Below are 14,165 nucleotides of genomic sequence, written 5' to 3' on the forward strand. Positions count from 1 at the left end.
TTTAAGACCACAAAATATGTTCATACTGAATGAATTCCAAAAGGCTAGCATAGTTGCCCTAAAAGTGTTGTGCCTCTGGTGACTTCAACCCAGCCTTACACTTACAGGGTGTAGAAGAACAGTTTTTAAATAGTGGTCTTTCTCTATGTACTCTTTGTTCATTTAAAAAATGTCACTGGGGTCACTTTTATGTACCTATAAATCTGTTCTATCACTGAAGGTGTAGAGCTCATGATATTTTATAAAGTTGCATATTATCATTTTTAATTGTTAGGGACAAGGGAATTTTGCTAATAGTCAATGTGCATTACTCAAAGCCCTTTGGTTGGAAATAACCAAAACCTTTCAAAGTAGTTTAAGCAAAACAAAACAAAACACACAGAAAAAAACATATCTTAAGGAAACAAGACCACTACCCCAGGGCTAGATGTGAAAACAGGCATCAGTAGGGACAGAAGCCGGGTCATGAAAAGCCATCAGAAATGGAATCTCTCCCGACTTTCCTGTTTTCCCATCTTTTTTTCCCTTTTCTGAGTCTACTTTATTTTTCTGTTTTTTGCCAGTGGATTTTCTCTTTCAACTTACTCAAGATGCATGGTCCCTGAAGTAGAATTTTCCAATGGCAATCTTGCATCCTGATTATATATGTCCAAAGGTTAACTGCTTAGAGATACCTGGATCTCAGTTCTAAACTCTTAGAAGACAGAAATTTATACAGTTGTTCGTTCTACATGCAATCCATTGTTTCCCCGTAACTGGAGGCACAGGGTGATAGAGGGACTCACTGTAACGGAAATGTTTGTAGGTTCTCAAAGGGTAGGTGGGAATATGGAATTTGTAATGTGTATCTCTAACGTGCCAATTGTCATATATTTATGGATATATTTCTGCTTCTCTTTTTCCTTTTGTAGATCTACATGGCCCAAATTTCTGTAGATTTATAGTAGATCTTGATATTAGGTGAGGCAAGTTCCTATACATTTTTCTTTAAAACTCTGTAACTCTTGGCCCCTTGCTGTTCCATATGAATTGTAGGATCAGCTTACCAAGTTTCATGAAAAAACTTGATTTTTAATGGAATTTTACTGAATGTGAACATTAATTTGAGGAGAACTGACATTTAAAAATATTGAGTCTTTCCACCCATGAGAATAGTATATTTCTTATTCATTTTTTGTTCCTTCAATTATGATTTATAATATTCTCCATGAATACATTGCATATTTACTATCAGATATACTCCTAAGTACCTCATGGATTTTGTTACTATTTTGAATGAATCACTTTTTCCTATTATATTTTCTTTAGGGAAATTATTGATATTTCGTAACACTTGATTTTTATTTGTCACTTATTCAACTATTTTGCCAAAGTTTCTCATTAGTCCTACTAGTTATTAGTTTGATATTTTGGTCATTATGCCAATAATGTATAAGAACAGTATTGATTTTTGTATGTTCTTTTATGCATCTTGCCAAATTCTATCATTAATACAACTAGTTGGTATTATTTTTAATTCACTTGCTTCTATTTTCTTTTTCTTGTCTTCTTGAGGTAAATGTATGTCTTATTTATTTTTAATCCTTTCCCTTAAAAAAGTTCATATAATACTATAAAATAAACCAAATATTTTTAACTACATTGAATTGATTTTGAGATAATTACCTGTAACTCAAAAATATATGTGTGAATACATATATATAACATTTTAAACATTTTTATTCCCTTTTATTTCCTGTTTCCCTCTATAATTCCCACTGTAATTTAACACATGAGTTATTTAACAGGACATTTAATTTGTTATGATCTTTAATAATTGGTACAAATTACATTAGACTATTGTCATAGAATGTGGTTGACTGCCAATTATTTGAAATGTGATAATACTTCCTTTGTGATCCACTGCACTGTCAATGTAATTATTATTCTATGTATTCATTCTTTTGGGGGGTACAGAGTTCTTTATGTATTTATCAGGTCATGCTTCATAAGTCTGTTGTTCAAAACTATATTCTAAGTCCAGAGGTAATCTCACGCACCTGTGGTCACCTACTCTATGGCAAAGGAGGCAAGAATATACAATGGAGGAAAGACAGTCTCTTCAATAAGTGGTGCTGGGAAAACTAGACAGCTCCATGTAAAAGAATGAAATTAGAACACTCCCTAACACCATACACAAAAATAAACTCAAAATGGATTAAAGACCTAAATGTAAGACTGGACACTATAAAACTCTTAGAGGAAAACGAAGGAAGAACACTCTTTGACATAAATCACAGCAAGATCCTTTTTGACCCACCTCCTAGAGAAATGGAAATAAAAACAAAAATAAACAAATGGGACCTAACAAAAAGTAAAAGCTTTTGCACAGCAAAGGAAACCATAAACAGAATGAAAAGACAACCCACAGAATGGGAGAAAATATTTGCAAATCAAGCAACTGACAAGGGATTAATCTCCAAAATATACAAACAGCTCATGCAGCTCAATATCAAAAAAACAAACAACCCAATCCAAAAATGGGCGGAAGACCTAAATAGACATTTCTCCAAAAAGGACATATAGATGGACAACAGGCACATGAAAAGCTACTCAACATCACTAATTATTAATGAAATGTAAATCAAAACTACAATGAGGCATCACCTCACATCAGTCAGAATGGCCATCATCAAAATATCTACAAACAATAAATGCCAGAGAGGGCGTGGAGAAAGGGAACCCTCCTGTACTGTTAGTGGGAATGTAAATTGGTACAGCCACTATGGAGAACAGTATGGAGTTTCCACAAAAACCTAAAAATAGAGCTACCATATGATCCAACAATCCCACTCCTGGGCATATATCCAGAGAAAACCATAATTTGAAAAGATACATGTACCCCAATGTTCATTGTAGCATTATTTACAATAGCCCGGACATGGAAGCAAACTAAATGTCCATCAACAGGAATGGATAAAGAAGATGTGGTACATATATATGATGGAATATTACTCAGCCATAAAAAGAATGAAATAATTCCATTTGCAGTGACATGGATGAACCTAGAAATTGTCATACTGAGTGAAGTAAGTTAGACAGAGAGAGACAAATATCATATGATACTGCTTACCTGTGGAATCTATAAAAATACATTCATTTAACCTATTTACAAAACAGAAATAGAGTCACAGATGTAGAAAACAAACTTATGGTTACCAAGGGGGAAAAGGCGGGGAGGGATAAATTGGGAGATTGGGATTGACATATACACACTACTATATATATAAAATAGATAACTAATAAGAACCTACTTTATAGCACAGGGAATTCTACTCAATACTCTGTAACGATCTAAATGGGAATAGAATCTAAAAAAGAGTGGATAAATGTATATGTATAACAGATTCACTTTGCTGTTCAGCAGAAACCAACACAACACTGTAAATCAACTATACTCCAATAAAAATTAATTAATAAAAAAACCTGTATTCTAACTAATATTTAGTGTGCTTTGACTACCATTACTTGAAATCTCCTAATATTATGAAACTATCCATTTCTTCTTGTAATTGTGTCAGTTTTGCTTTAAATATTTAAGACTTAATTCTTAGCTGCAAATAAGCTCATTGTTACCACTTCTTAGTGAATTTGTCCTTTATTATTATACATGATATTCTTATTAATATTCATCTTAAATTATATGCCATCAGATATTAATATTGCTGCACTAGTTTTCTCATGATTAATATTGACATAACATAGCTTTCCTCATAACTTTATCGTATCTCTTGCCAGAAACTTATAGCTATATTTAAAAAAATTCAACCTATAGTCTGTCCTTTAATAGAGGAGTTTGAGCCATTCATGGTATTTCGATCAGCTAATACATTTGGACTTATTTTTACCATGTCATTTTGAGTTTCTATTTTATATTTTTCTCTCCTTGTTCTCTGTCCTTCATTCTTAATTTCTTGAATTATCTTTCCAATTTACTAGTTCTCTCTTCTACTTTGTTTAATATAGAATTATTTTTCATTTCAATAACGATGACTTTTATTTAAATATATAGAATTTGTTCTTTTTCATACCTAGCCATTTTTTTCTTCTTTAAAAAAATAATTCCATACACCTGAAACTAACACAATATTGTAAATCAAGTATACTTCAATAAAAAAATAATTCCTTCCCATTTAAAAAATAAAAGTTATTCCTCCAATTATCACTTTGAGTATCTTAAATGTAGATATTTAAAATCTTTAGTGGAATATCCCATTAGTTTGAAGTGAGTGTGCCAATTCTTGGTTTGGTTTTAGCTGTATTTGGTATTTGATTCCTTCATGTGTTTTAGAACTTTTGTTTATAAATTCATTGTCTCTCTCCTTCTCTGAGTTTATTTCTCCCTGTCTCAACTCTGTTCATCATTGTCTTCACCTGGCTTCTTGATCCTCACACGTGGAGCCTAATAATATTACCAGAAGTGGGGGCTTCTGTACTATGGGGAAAATAGAAATACTGCAAATTCTGTCAATTTCAAAGTCAGCTGGTTGTTTTGTGCTATTTTTAGTAGGGAGGATATGATATGTCTGTATTCTCCTTAGGTCTGGAGCTTGTTAAAGTTACATTTTAGGTTTTAGTTTATTCATGAAAAGGAGAGACCACTTTAATCCATGGTTTCAAATGGAACATGCCTTCTGTACAGCAGAAACTAACACAACACTGTAAAGCAAATATACTCCAATAAAAATTAATTAAAAAAATTAACATGCCTTGAGTCACATTGTCAAATGTTTTTAGTTATTGTAATTTTGTATGTGTCATATCCTAGGAAATGGCAGGAGTGAGAATTAGGAGGGAGAGAAATTCAGCCCTGTGTATAAGCTAAAAAGGATATTAAAGGCATATGAAGACATTAGGTGCACTGGCTGTCTCTGTTTCAATACTGTATATTTAGGATTACCTTATAGCCCAGTTTACTCCAAAGAAAGAATCTGTTTAGAAGGCTTAATTGATCAATGCCAATTTTAACAGTAGTAAGAGACAGTGGTTGAGTGTGTTGTCTCTTATTCTCTTTGACAGGTGCTAAGAGTATCCTAAAATTAATAAGAATTTAGAATTAGATCAAAGATGATACGTGAAATTAACTTCTCAAATATTTATGATGTATCCATAAATCATACCACTACATGTCCTTTTATGGATTGCAAAACATGTAGAGCTTATATTTGAAAATCATTATGTTTGAAAGAGAAGGAAATGACCTATTATTAGGGGCTCTTAGACACTTGATAAAACGCTTGTTTCATTGTGATCCACGGATTCTCTAGGGCTTGAAAGGTATATGTCTGAATTACTGGTGGAATCAAACACCCTTTTGTCATGAAATCCAGGTACATGAATTTGAAGTAATTGACATTATTTTTCTCATATTCCTCACACTTGTAGCAGGGAAACTGAAAGTGGCCTGTGCAAGAGAAAACAATTTCATTGAGAAACCTGAGAGAAAACTCAGCTTTTGGATTTTTAGGCTTTATCTTTTCCACTTTCATTTTACATCCAACTCTCCTCTTTTTTCTTTCTGTCTTTGCCACTATGAGTATTTTACAAGTCAAGTGATCTCAGACATTAAATATATATATGTGTATATGTATACACACAAATATATATATATACACACACACAATCTCACAAGATTTAGGACTGAGTCAAGGAAGATTTGTGTTTGCTATGGTGCAACTAAAGTATGATCTCACTAAAATATGAACTAATACCTAATATTATATAGATTATTCTCATTAAATAACTAGAGAAAAGAGATGAAAAATTATTTCAGTGCTAAAAACCACATTAGCCAATGATTGACTTAGATTACTCTTATGTTTCAGTTTCAAAAGGCATCACCAAATCTAGCAACATCAAAATACTTCATTGCAACCTCACTGCTGATTATTTGTGCCACTCTCCTGAACCACATCATGGAGCATGGCTGAACTAATAAGCTATCAAGTCCTGACAATTGTAAAATCCCTTTCATCTTATTCAGGGAAAATGCCTGGTATATATTTACTTTTCATTATAGGAAAATACATTTTTATGGATTACCTCATCAAAAACATGCCTTAATATTACCTAGAAAATTGAGTATGGTTCCTCAGATACCAAAACAATTCCTGCATGGGAAAAGATTGAATTAAATTGGGATTTTACTAGAGTATTGAGTAAACACTTCATCTTTGATATGTTAATGCTACCTGGGTACCTTGAGAGATTTTTTCCTTCCAATTTATAAATTAAAATTCTGCTGTAGTTGTGACAAAGTATAGAGTTTTGTATATTCCCACTCAGGTTTTTCAGAGTATCCTACCTACCACAAGAAGAGTTTTTAGAATAACTTAGGCAAGTCAGTAGAAAGATTGAATTCAAAACACAAGAGTTTAGACAATAATGCTTTTTATAATGAGAAAAAGTTGATAACTCTATAGCAATTTCTTACATTATTGCAACTATAGTTGACCATAACTATTTCCTGAAGTAACTTTTTTTTTTTTTTTTTTTTTGCGGTACACGGGTCTCTCACTGTTGTGGCCTCTCCCGTTGCAGAGCAGGGTCCGGATGCGCAGGCTCAGCGGCCATGGCTCACGGGCCCAGCCGCTCCGCGGCATGTGGGATCTTCCCGGACTGGGGCATGAGTCCGTGTCCCCTGCATCAGCAGGCGGACTCTCAACCACTGCGCCACCAGGGAAGTCCCCTGAAGTAACTTTATAGTCAGCTGCTATATAAGGTTACAAGTATACAACTCTGTGAAAATAATCCTGGTGGCACTGGGAATGATTTCACGGAGAAGTTAGCTCACGGACAGGTTCTTAAAGCTAGAACAGGATTTTGATAGGAGGTGAGAAAGTAAGAAGTGTTTTACCTAAGAGGGTTGAATTAATTTAACTCAACAAATACTTAGAACAAACTCGATAACATGAATTATCTAATTTAGAACAAACCTTGATAACATGAATTATCTAATTTAATCTATTAATTTAATCTATTAATTAATTATCTAATTTAATCTATTAAAAAACCCATGAGTTAGATGTTATCAATATTTTCATTTTATAGATAAATCCCTGAGGCACAGAGAGATCACTCAGCCGTTAAGTGGTAGAATCAGGATTCAATCCCGAGCAGCTGACCCCAGAGCCCACACTTCTAAAAACAAGGATCAACTGCCTGCCTTCAAATTCTGACTTCATCTGTAACACTTAGGTTAGTGCCTACCCTCACTGGGTAAGTGCCTAATAAATGTTAACTATTTTAAATATGTTTATTGTTATTACTAGTGAACTGCTCTGTCATTGCTACTTCTCTGTGGCTATGTGTAAGTTATTCAATGCATTGCAGACGATGCAAATATGCTAGATTGAAGGTCTCAGTCTTCAATGAACTTTCAGTTTTTTGGGAGCAATGGATATATACCACAGAGGTATAATAGGCTAAATATGGGGGAGATTAATTTCAACTGGAAGAGATGAAGGAAAACCCCAGAGGTGGTTTTTGAGCTGAACATAGAATGGATATGCTTGCAGTTGAAGAGATAAGAGGGAAGGCTTACAGGGTGAAAGGACCATGTGCACAAAGGCACAATGTTCAGAATGTGTTTGGAGAATAGGTTAGCTTATATTTACTTTGTATAAGAGAGGGAAGAGCAGTGAGAGGAAAGGCAGGAAGGCAGCCTTAAGTTCATATCTCATGGAGCCTTGAAGAGGTCTTTAAACAAATCAGTGACAGTTCAAAGGCATTTTTGGAACACATTTTAGTAACGAGGCACAGAGTGGAGGAAAGGAGGGCAGGGCTATCACTATAGACATGAAAAGATTCAGGTTTGCTGCCACCGTTTTCTTCTATCTTCATAATTCTAACAGCACACTCTATTATTAGTTTTTTGTGTGTGCTGGACAAGTCACTTACTATTTCGGTCCTCTGTTTCCTCACTTACAGAATAAGAGAGTTGAATTGATAAGTATATGATCAACAGTTTTGAGAAGTCATGGACTCTCTGTGGCTTGACTTTGTGCCTATATATTTTCACATGTAATTTTTGTTCATGATGGTGGTCACAAATATGAATATCTTCCGTCTCTTAGTAAATACCTATTTTTATTTAATATTTCTATTCATTTAGCACATACTATATTATTTTTCCCTTATGTTCATTTCTTCTCAACTGTTAGTTCATTGAGAAAAAGACCATATTTTATACTTTTATATATGCTTTATGTTCCTTTACCAGCGAGGTGAAAAATTTACCAAATCCAGCTTTCACAACAAATTTTATATGTGAAATTAAAAGGATAATTTATTTTACCATCACTGCTTATGTAAACTAAAAAATTGATATTAATTTCCATTGTGTGTATTTTTATATCTCATATCCAAAACCAGAAGACATACTACAAAAAAGAGTGGAAGAGGATATGTTTTCTTTTTCTCAAAATAAATATACAAATCCACAGCATAAGAAACAATTATACAAAGATTACTTTTAAGATTATGAAAAGTCTAAATATATTATCTATTCCAAGTAAGGAGAACTAACGTCAAGTTAAATGGCTTCTATTTGGGAACTTTTTCTATGATTTTTACAGTATGAGCATATTTTCACATAGCTTTTTGAACTAGAGTAAGACATAATATCCCTTGATATTTGAAGCCTGAATGTCCCCTAGATACTTTAAGATGTTATAGCAAACAAAGTCCCGTTGGTCTGAGAAGCCACTAGAAGTAAATCTTAAAACTAATTATGGTTCTCCTGCTGAGAGTTTCTTCAAGAGCCACTTTCCAATTTCTGTCAAACATTTGCAGTTCTAGTACAAATACATTTATTTTTTTTTCAGAATTAATTCACCTGCATTTCAACTTCAAGATAGTGTTTGCCTTTCATTGTGAAACAGAGAAAGGTTATGAAGAAATTTCCAAGGAATTAAAAAATTAACTCTTAAAATCCTATTTTAATTTTGCAAAAACCTAATAGGCCCAGTCCTAACCATAATAGAGTTACACAATTATCTGATAGATTTAGAATGGTCTCATTGCCAATTTGGGCTTTGAAGAAAACAAAATCAGGTTCATAAAAAATTCTCTGAACTGACTGTATTGCAATCTAAACTTTAGTGGAAAATTACTAAACATCCTTTATTCTTTTGGTTACATTTATTATTTTTCCCCACCGAAGACAAACATAGCAGCAATGGATTCCCTGTACTGTTCTCTGACCAACACAGCTGAGATAGAATTGCCTGTGAATGACATGTCTCCCCAGTCAGGAGTTGGGTGGAGACTTTCTACATTTAAGGTGTCTCTGGCTGACATCATTTTTTTGTTCTAGAAAAGGAAGAAAATTGAACTTAGTTCAATTTGTCTCTAACGTCGGTATCTTAACATTTGGTCAAAGAAAAGAAGCAAAATCAATAATAAGTCTAATTGGGCCATTTTCACCAACTAGAAACTTGTTATTCAAAAATCAACATTTGATACTTAGGTAAATACCATATATATAAGAATTATATGAATACAAAAATTTAGTTTGTGTTAGACTGTGAAATGCAAAGGTTTATTGTCACCATCTCAACTAAATAATTCATGGAAAGCATCTCTTGTGGCCACTAATATATTAACTACCTGAATGAAATGAAGGCTACTATTTAGAATTTACTAACATATCCAGTAAAATGTGTAAAGTTAGTTCTATTAACTAGGTTTACATAATGCATTTTTCTTATGACAATCATACCTCTTATGACATTCAAAGATATATGTGTTTAATAAATTTTAAATGAATTTTTAAAATAATTTTTAAATTTTAAATAAATTTTTTCTTGGTTCATTGTCATTTGACTGAACCCCACAGTTATATCCAATAAGAACTAAGTTAAAAATGAAGTTTCTGTCAACTATTTTCCACTAGCAAACATAGTGACTCACCTTCCAAATAAAAGCAACATGAAAGTTTCCCAAGGGTATATTCTAGGTCATAATCTTTATGTTAATGAATTCCTTACTGAATAGTAAATTGTAAGAATATATTACCTTATTCCTCTAACACATTACCTGTCAGCAGGTAATGACCCATCAAAACCTAAACAGAGAGGAAGATTGCCCTGTGACACCAGTGACCCCTACAGGTAAAATTAAGGAAAAAAAGTACACTGTAATTGGACAAAAGATACCACTGCATATCTGAATGTAGCTAGATAATGCCAAAGCATAACATTTATCAGTAACTCCCCATAAGACTTATTATTATTTTCTAATTGCCATTGGAGATTTTGTAAACTGTGGAATAAACCTGGCATACATTTTTGGATTTTATTAGCTATTATTGAACTCATTTACATTTGGCGTATCACTATAGTTTCTAGAGAACCTTGTCCGGATAGGGCCTTTAAAAAGCTGTTTAGAGTTACCTGGTTAAGGTTCTGGAAGAGATCAAATGGCCATCTGGTTTATCGGCATGCCTGATAATTAGTTTCATAACCAGCTTACTGGGTGCTTATGATACAAAGTATTGCATATGCAGTCTGAAGAATTCCCAGTGAGATAAATAATATTATTCACACATTATAGAAAAAGGTAGCTAAGTGGCAATAAGTTGCAAAGCTGGAAAACATCCCCCAAGTATCTACTCCTGAGCATTATACTACAGGGACAGGGTGAAGGTCAGGTTTAGGAAAGGTCACACAGACACTACATATACTTCAATTCTCAACTTAATAGCATACATTCAATGGCCACTCATTTATTTAACATGTAGGGAATGCTTACTTATTATGTCATTATGGGCTGTGTTCTGAAGAGGTATGAAAAATAGCCAAAATTAAGCATGGGGGATTTTTTTAAAACAATAATCTATCACATTCATAGTTTAAATAAATGCAGTTTGATACTCTAACTGATGGTAATAAAGAGAGTAGACACCAGTCCAACCATTTCATATACATAATTGAGTCATTATTTGTAGTACTTATATCAACATTAAAATTCCCCAGCAACCTATGAAAGGTATGAACAATTTTTATAGCTACACATATTTTTCACCTGATTTTTTGTATTATTTTCAGAAAATATAAAGAGCTATCTTTTTAAAAAAATATGTGCTTTGGAGTTTACTGGTAAGTATATTTTTTTCTCTTTTATGTTCCCAGTTACTTCATGTAAAATGTAATGCACACACAGAAGGATGATGATTTTTGTTACTTTTAGAAAATAATGATGGAGGGGTGTGGTCAAATATTGTTTTTAAAAGAGCTATCAATCAACTATAAAACTCCTAAAATCTTAATGTTGTTACTTAACCACATAACAAGAAATAAAAGCAGAACATTCAGTGTCTTGGTATTTCTTTGACTTCTGCCACACAGTAGTAAGCAGACTGACAAAAACATAAATAGTATTAAAAATGCACCAGGGTTTCACAAGGAAACCAAGTATTATATATCTATTTATTTTTCCACAAATATTTAATAAACACCTAATATATGCCAGCCAATGACTTAGAAACTGGGTGTATTGTGGTCAAAAAAACAGACATATTATCTGTATTCACAGAGCTTACAGTCTAAAGGGTGAACTGATAATAACAGGTAAACAAATAAATAGTAAAAGGTGTTGTGTTCTTAAGGAAGTAAACAGTGCAAAATGTTAGAGAATGACATGGCTGGAATCTATATACAAAGAATAAGCCAGGAGGGCAGTGAAGAAGTGTTGCAATTTGAGCTGAGGCCTGTAAATAGAAGGAACAGCCCTGGAAGAGCAGAGGGAACAGTGTGAGTGGAGGATCCAGGAAGGAAAAGAACTTGCTCTTGTTGAGGAACTAACTACAGGGTGGCTGGTGTGGCAGTGTGGTGTGTGCTGGACAGCAGGACAAAAGAACTGAGTTAAGACCAGGCAGTATCTCATGAACCATGATGGGGAGTTTGAATCTCATGTAATGTGTAATGGGCTTCAGGTAGAGACTAACAGAACCTTCCCTTGCTGCTGTGTAGTAATAATTTATGGATGGAGATGATTGGAATAGGGAGAGAAGAAAGAGGATAATATAGTAGACAAAAGCTAAATCTTACCATTACAACAAATTATTTATTCAGGTTCCTGTAAATGGACCAGATCTAGGGATACTGTCTTAAAAATATCAGATTGACATATTAATTCTAAAAGCAAAGGTTTGTATAGCTTGAATTGATTCGATATTGGTTATACCAGGTAAACAAATGCATTGACATAGTATAATGGTTTTAAATGCTGAGTGTGTGCTCTACAATCAAGTAAAATAAAATTATATCCCTTTTATCTTTAAAAAAAGCAGAAAAATATTTTACCAGTCTTCTGAAAGACTAGTGGGGAAATAAATCTTCCAAAAGGTAAATTAAGGATGAATTTTACCCTCTATAATAAACATAGCCCAAGCATAAAACAGTAATGAGTCAGTCTGCACATAATGCCAAACAACCACTCAAGTCAGTGAGGAAAAATTAGGGAAGCCACTTATTTAGCTTCAGGGAGAATTCAAAAGGGTGGGTTTTCTGCATTTAACACTTTATAAGAAGCAGTTGGCCTCATGTAACTATGATTACTTTGTTCAATTATATGTAAGATGGATAGAATAATGCCAGTATAATGGGATTTTAGGGAGAACTGTATGAAAAGCTGCTTTCCCAGAGCCTGGAACATAGTAGGCACTTGGTTTATAACCAGAGTTACAGGCCCATCTAAAGAGAATCTGAATGACAGAATTAGAGGTTATGGAAGCTCAGCTGATTCATTAATATTCCAATATAAAATAAAAATTTTTAAATATATATAAATAAAATTTAAAAATTTAAAAACCTACTTTGTATGATATTAATATAACTACTAGCTTACTTTTGGTTAATCTTTTCTGTTATATCTATTTATACCTTTTTATATTTGATCTTTGTCTTTATCTCTTTTAAGCAGTACAGAATTAAGTTTGTGGGCTTCTTTTGTTTTGTTTTTTCATTGAAGTATAATTGTCATACAATGTTAAAAAAATTTCAGGTTATTTAAAAAATTCCATCAAACAAATCATAAACTAAGAAACTCTGTGCTTCAAATATTCTATAACTTTTAAAATATAACAATGTGAGAAGAATGCTGTAATTAGATTGAAAAGGTAAGAGAGGTGGTGAAATTCAAACATAACTTCAAGTACTCCTACAATTTTGTTCCTTCCTGAAATGTACTTCTCATCTAAATATATGATTCAAAATGTATCAGGTTTAGGAGGAATATAATTGAGAATTGTATGGGTTAAACTGTGTCCTTCAAAAAGATATGTTGAAGTCCTAACCCCCTAGTAATTCAGAATGTGAACTTATTTGGAAATAGGGTCTTTGCAGATGTAGCTAAGATGAGTTCATTCTGGAATAGAACGGGCCTTTAGTACAATATTACTGGTGTCCTTATAAGACGTGGAGAACACAGAGACAGAGACACTTAGGGAAAAGATGGCCATGTGACAACAGAGATAGAGACTGGAGTAATATGTCTACAAGCCAAGGAATGCCAAGGCCCGCGGGCAAATAGCAGCAGCTGGAATAGGCAAGGACGGATTCTCCCCTATAGATTTCAGGGGAAGGATGGCCCTGCTGGCACCCTGATTTCAGACTTCTAGTTTCCAGAACTGTAGGACAATAAATTTCATTTATTTTAAGCCACCCAGTTTGTGGTACTTTGTCACCGTTGCCCTAGGAAACTAACACAAGAGTAGAGCCACACAGAGACCTAGCTGACTGTAACCTTCAATGTGTAGTTTTTGCTCCATCAAACAAGATAAGCTAAAAACCACATGGAATGAGAGGGTACCAATACCATTCTATTCTTAACCTTGATTTTGGTCTGGCCAACAGCATGCCTTAGCAAAATCAAAACAAATCCCAGCAATAAAGCAAGGCAAACAAACACCCCTCCACATACACATTAATTGGATCTTCCCTGCTGAGTCATTTATGCCTCATTTAAGCGACAAATGTTTATCACTGCTAGACCTCCAGAGCCTCCCCAGCTGTAGAGATATAAAGTCTATTCCATTGACTTCATGCATCTTTAACAAAGGTGCCATTGCGGTCCAACCCCAGAAATCTCTTTTATTGGTGATGATGTACGCAAGTAAAAGAACA

This window comes from Globicephala melas, chromosome 9 (assembly GCF_963455315.2).
Source record: "Globicephala melas chromosome 9, mGloMel1.2, whole genome shotgun sequence".
Classification (NCBI taxonomy): domain Eukaryota; kingdom Metazoa; phylum Chordata; class Mammalia; order Artiodactyla; family Delphinidae; genus Globicephala; species Globicephala melas.